Source organism: Armigeres subalbatus, unplaced genomic scaffold (assembly GCF_024139115.2).
Source record: "Armigeres subalbatus isolate Guangzhou_Male unplaced genomic scaffold, GZ_Asu_2 Contig141, whole genome shotgun sequence".
Taxonomy (NCBI): Eukaryota; Metazoa; Arthropoda; class Insecta; order Diptera; family Culicidae; genus Armigeres; species Armigeres subalbatus.
This window is the reverse complement of record NW_026942188.1, coordinates 1,830,739-1,836,738: the sequence shown is the minus strand read 5'-3', so window position 1 is coordinate 1,836,738 and position 6,000 is coordinate 1,830,739.

Here is a 6,000-nt window from a genome sequence, read left to right as displayed (position 1 = left end):
CACTGATGGAAGCAGCGAATCCTCTTCTTTCAATCAATGGTGCTGGATGTTGTGGGTGGGCTCAAATTAGGCCACCAGCGACGTGAGATGCTTTTGTTTACAAAAGCAGTTTCGCCCTTTTGAAATGTTGATACCGAAATGTCTTATTAGGCTAAATGACCTATTCGGCCAAATGACCTTTTCAGACAAATGACCTTTTCGGCCAAACGACCTTTTCGGCCGGATGACCCGTTCGGCTAAATATCGTATTTGGCCAAATGTCCTATTCGACCAAGTATCGTATTCGGCAAAATATCGTATTCGGCCAATGGTCCTATTCGACCAAATGTATTTTTTGGCCAAATGTCCTTTTCGGCCAGATTACCTATTAGGCCAAATATCCTATTCGGCCAAATGCTCTATTCGGCCGGATGACCCGTTCGGCCAAATGACTTTCGGCCAGTAGGCCAGTAGCTGGTTGCGAGTTTGCGCTTTGCCACGGTGCACAGTGCGTTGAATATATGGCAATTCGGGACAAAAATCATAACTGGATGCTTTAGGCTTTTTTACAAAAATATAACATAAGAGGGCCAAAAGAATTATAATATTGAATCGCCTGCTTTGAGCGTGCTTACAGCGGCACACTAGGAGTTAACTTTCTGAAATCAGTATGGCGAAAGGCATCTAAGGCTCGATTTCTCAAAATTAAGCACCTTCATCGAAAAAATATTTGGTAGGCGTAGTAGCGGGCATCTTCCTACATAACCGGTACCAAATAGCTTTTCATGAAAAGTTCCTAATTTTGAGAAAACCCGCGTTAGGTGTCTTTCGCCATACACATTTCTGGCGGGTAACTCATGCTGGCTATTTGGGCATATACGATAGCGCTTGGATGACGACAGCGCTGGGTAGAAAACCAGTCACTGCCAATAATTCATTGTGAAGGAATTAAAACAAAAGTCTGTAGTCTTTACTTTCCTCTGGAAGAATATTACAAACTTTGATCAAATTGTACGTGTTTGAGTGTATTATCCATTTTACTGTTCTGCTATTTTAAACCATGACTTTTGTTGGTTTATGCTAACGTAAAATAACACGACACTAATAAAACGCGATATCGTCCATCAATAGTCCTGGTGATGGACAACATCGCGCTCCAAACCGGTCGACTTGAAAGGTAATTTAAAAAAATCTTAGTTGACGAGTGTACAAACGATAAGTGTTATGTCCTGCCTCGCGTTGACTTTTGTTCCGAGTAAATCAAATTTACAAACTTTCAATATGGTGAAAAGTCAACGAAGTTCATTCAACCAGCGAATACATTTTGATTTGAATAACGCATAACATAGTTGAATTTTTATATGATATTAACTTGGAAAACCTTTCATATATTTTATCCGATGAATGTAAATGGTTAGTTACGAATTTTGCGAAACAATGTTAATTTGAAAAAAAAATCTAAAATTCGAATTATATGACAATTTAAGCCACATTTTTTCATTTTTCCAGCGGTATGTTAACAAGTTGATTTGGTTAGAAAATGTTCGTAGTATAACATTTTTACTGATTCAAGAATTTTAAAAACACCAATGGTCAGTGCAAATGGTTCTATGAATAACGAACGAGGGGTCCAACTATTTGAAGATCTCAAATCAATTTCAACATATACTCGGCCAATTCTTTCGATTGTTTTTATAGGTAAGAATCTCGTATAAAAAGTAGCTCGGTCTCTGCAAGAATAATTAGTGGGAAGTTAGCTTTAAAGCAATTTAATGCAACTTCAACTGCTTGAAACTCCCAAAGTTGCGGATAGTTGCAACTGTAATGCAATTGATTTCATAGGGTACACCTTAAGTAACGATTCTATTGATGTTTCAGGGTGGAACTCGTTGGAACTTTTTTCTTAACTTCAAATCACTTTAAGCTTAAGGTCACTCCTGACGGAATCCAAGTTTCAAAGTGCTCGCGTTTTCGGGGGCACACCACTCGATACGGAAGCAACGCACAGCTGTCATTTTTGTTGATTTAGTTTTGCTGCGTCGCAGCATGCGTGAAAAAATAAATATGACAGTTGTGCGTTGCTTCCGTATCGAGTGGTGTGCCCCCGAAAACGCGAGCACTTTGAAACTTGGATTCCGTCAGGAGTGACCTTAAGAATGTTTATCGATTAACATTCTAACGAATGTAACATGATACGAAAATTATTTTAAGCTTTTAGTGGAATGTATTTACTTGTCATAAATCAAGTTTGTACAATTCCATTTAATTCCACTACTTTATTGTACCTTTGACAGATACGTATTTCGATCTCAACAGTAAGGTCGTCTTCAGCGTCTCGTACTAGACTCGACTTGTCATCTTATGACAAGTAGAATGTAACATAACTGATGCTTTGTTTGCAATACAATCATTTTTGCTTAATATTAAATATTTAATTTACGAATTCTGGCTTCTCAGCAAACCACATATCGTATAGCAAATAGCAAATAAAGTCGCATTTACATCCACACAAAATCTAAATCGTCAGATTATTAGCTTAGCTTAGCTTAGACTGACTGTACATATCAATGGTTGCTACTCCGTGATTGATCAGAGCTAGTGCAAATTGCACTTCGATCCAAGTGAATAGTGGTTGGGGTTTACCATCCATTCTCGAAGTTCACGTTTCAGCAGCTCGCACATGTTGATCAATAACGGGGCCGGCCAATTATTTACAGTCAGTTGAGAAAGGAAGGGAAAGTAGTGTGTGGTTGTTCTTACTACTAGAGACCGAGAATACCTCTGCATCTCCACAATTACCACGGGAAGAAAGTTTTGTAGTTGGGCAGGGTAATCAAAATCATAGATCGGGATGCACCATGGAAAGTGATATGAGCTATGAAACTTCTATTCTATTTCTATTTATTTTCTATGAATTTGAAAATAAGGAGAAAATCATGTAGACAGCCAAATTGATAATTATCGGAAAGCCAATGTCAATCAGCAACTCTTCTTCTTCTTCTTCTTCTTCTTATTGGCATTACATCCCCACACTGGGACAGAGCCGCCTCGCAGCTTAGTGTTCATTAAGCACTTCCACAGTTATTAACTGCGAGGTTTCTAAGCCAGGTTACCATTTTTGCATTCGTATATCATGAGGCTAACACGATGATACTTTTATGCCCAGGGAAGTCGAGACAATTTCCAATCCGAAAATCAGCAACTCTTATTGAATCTCAACTTGAGGTTACGTTAATTTTGATGTTTATTTTACACGTCGCTTACGTGTTTTTGTGTGTGGGTTATGAGTTTCTATTAAGTTTTTTTTTAAATTTTGTTTTTGGTCTTTTAAACATTTATACCCTTTATTTTGTACTGGTTTCATTTTCAAGAGACCAAATGAAAATGTAGCGAGCTCCTGGTCATCTGTTACATTACGAGTTGTCATGATGGGAATTGTTTGCTTTACTCGACTTCGAGCTGTGTCCGACACACGCAGCTGAGTCCGACACAGTCCGTAAAGATTACAACGTGGTGGTAGTTCCGGTATAGCACTAAACACGTTTTATGACCGGTGATCATAATGTTGATCCCGAAAAAATCAAATCTAAATTAAACCACCTATGGTTGAAATTTCAGTGAAATTTGCTCCATAGTAGACATATGTATGATTCCCTCAGTGGTGATCAATGAATGCGAAACTCGCAGGAGGGGATTTTTAACTGAACTGAAACTCATTCAAGTAATTAATAAATTTTCCTTATCAAATATCGTTGTGTGAATGTAAAACCAAATTATTTCAATCAATGCTTATTTTCGTTCTTTCCATAACTTTTACAAGTGTTCTGTTGCCCAACTCAAGAATTGCAAAAGTATTTTTTTCAGTGGAATGACAGTCCATGAGATAGAATGTTAAATTGTTGAATTACACGGGTTTTGTTCGTGTATTTATAACAAAAAAAAAAAACTAGGTGCCCAACAAATAACTAACATGTGCGTGATGTCTTGGTCAGAATCTGTTAGTGGATTTACATTCATGTTGGCGAACAAATAGGAGGCTCAGGAAATGGTGAGATGGATCTTTTTCCATCTCAGGACATTGAACTCAAATCCAGAAGTGACGTAACATATTGTGAATTTATTCCAGCGTTCGATCCAATGCACAGAATACGTGAATATTTCGAAAACTTACCTAATTTCCGGGTACACAAGCTGAAAATACGTTTTTTCACAAATTGACACACTTACAAAGCTTGCAGGGAAATAGCTCTTTGTTGACAACTGACACAATTTTCGTTTCGAGCACTTCACTGTCACATGTAAATTTATTTAATTTTACTTCCATATACATAGAAAGATGTCATATTTAAGTTAATTTTGAAATGGGAATCAACGGATTTGGGAAGTTCAATCAAAGGTAATTGCCTATTTCCGGGGATTAAACCACCCGACTTGGACGGACTTGCAATATAGCTTACACAACCTCACTTGATCAGTACCGTTGCTGATGAAGAATGTGTATAGCCGCCAGACATTCTAAATACTCACGCTCCTCTAATGTGGACGTGTACAATACACATGTGGAAGTATTGGCTTGATAAATGGATTGCGAGTGATTTGACTATGCGTCCAATTTGGGAATCTCGAGCTCGTTCAGTAGCCGCTAGGTTGCGAAGGCCGACGGAGGTCCTTCGTAGCTTAGTTGGTTAAAGCACCAGTCTAGCGTACTGTAGGGTCATGGGTTCGAGTCCCATCGAAGGGAAAGTGGTTACCTCCAATACATTTTCCAAATCGATATCTTCCACATAACGTACATATTCACATATGAGTTTTCATATGAATTTGGGAAGTTGGAACCCAGAAAAAATGACGGAGCGAAAAATTTACACTTCCGATATTTGCCATGGCACACTACTCTTCCCCTCCTGCGCTTTTTCAACTGATAAACGCAATAAACTTGCGTCATAATCACTTTGACATGGTTTTTTGGTAGCCATGTTTGATCGACTTAAGCAGGCAGGCTGAACAAGATTTTTTTTCTGCCCAATGAAGAAATTTTCTGAATGAACTTGAACCTGTGAACTTATCTATTTTCGCTCATCAGATGAACGGATAACAATCACACTATGTTAACTAACATATTTATTTCACCCATATCAAACTTTGTCAGATTATTGTCGAAAAATGTTGTATTGAATGCATCGTATACGATAATTTTGTGGTGAAGTGGAAATAGTGAAAAGTGAAAATCAATCGTAAATGTGTGAATAAAAACTCGTAATGACGTAATGACTCGTAATAATATATTCCTTGCAATATCCTATATCAGTGCGAATGAATGTCTATGTGAATCGTCATACAATCGCAACCACTTCAGTCCAAATGGCTTGTAGAAGTTTTAAGCAGTTGTAAAGATATAAATTGTGTAGTTTAAATTGGACGAAATTCCGATTCACTTCAAAATGTGCAGTAGGGGAAGGTGGGTAGACTTGATCCCCGGGGAGACTTGATCACCCCCTGTTTTATCGAGAACTAAAGTAGTTTTGTTCTAGCGTATTTTTTAGTACAGATCCTCTAGACAAATGACCTTTATGTGGTGAGTTATTTTTTGGATTGACAACCTTATTTATTCTGTAAGGCGGTTTGTATGTTTTGACCTTTCTAAAGATTTTTTTATTGTCCACGCAAAATTTGAACAACTTTTCATAACAATGACCAAATGCTTTCATTTTTTCACAGCACAAAGCCATAAATATGCTTAACCCTTAAAGGCGCAAGGCGATTTTTTTAGAAATCGTCGAAAGTATTTTTAGCGTAAACTACCATTAAAATTATTAACATTGAACGTATTTTAGGTTTGTTGTTTTAAAACAACATTGCGCATTTAAGGGTTAATGATCTGTACTGATGAAAATGTCAACATTTCATCAAAGTTTTAGGATATTTGGATTTGAAGTTATTGCCTCAATATGGGGACACTTGATCCCCCGTTAGTCACCCATACAAAAATTTGGCGAAAAAATTCAAAAAAATATAAATCTT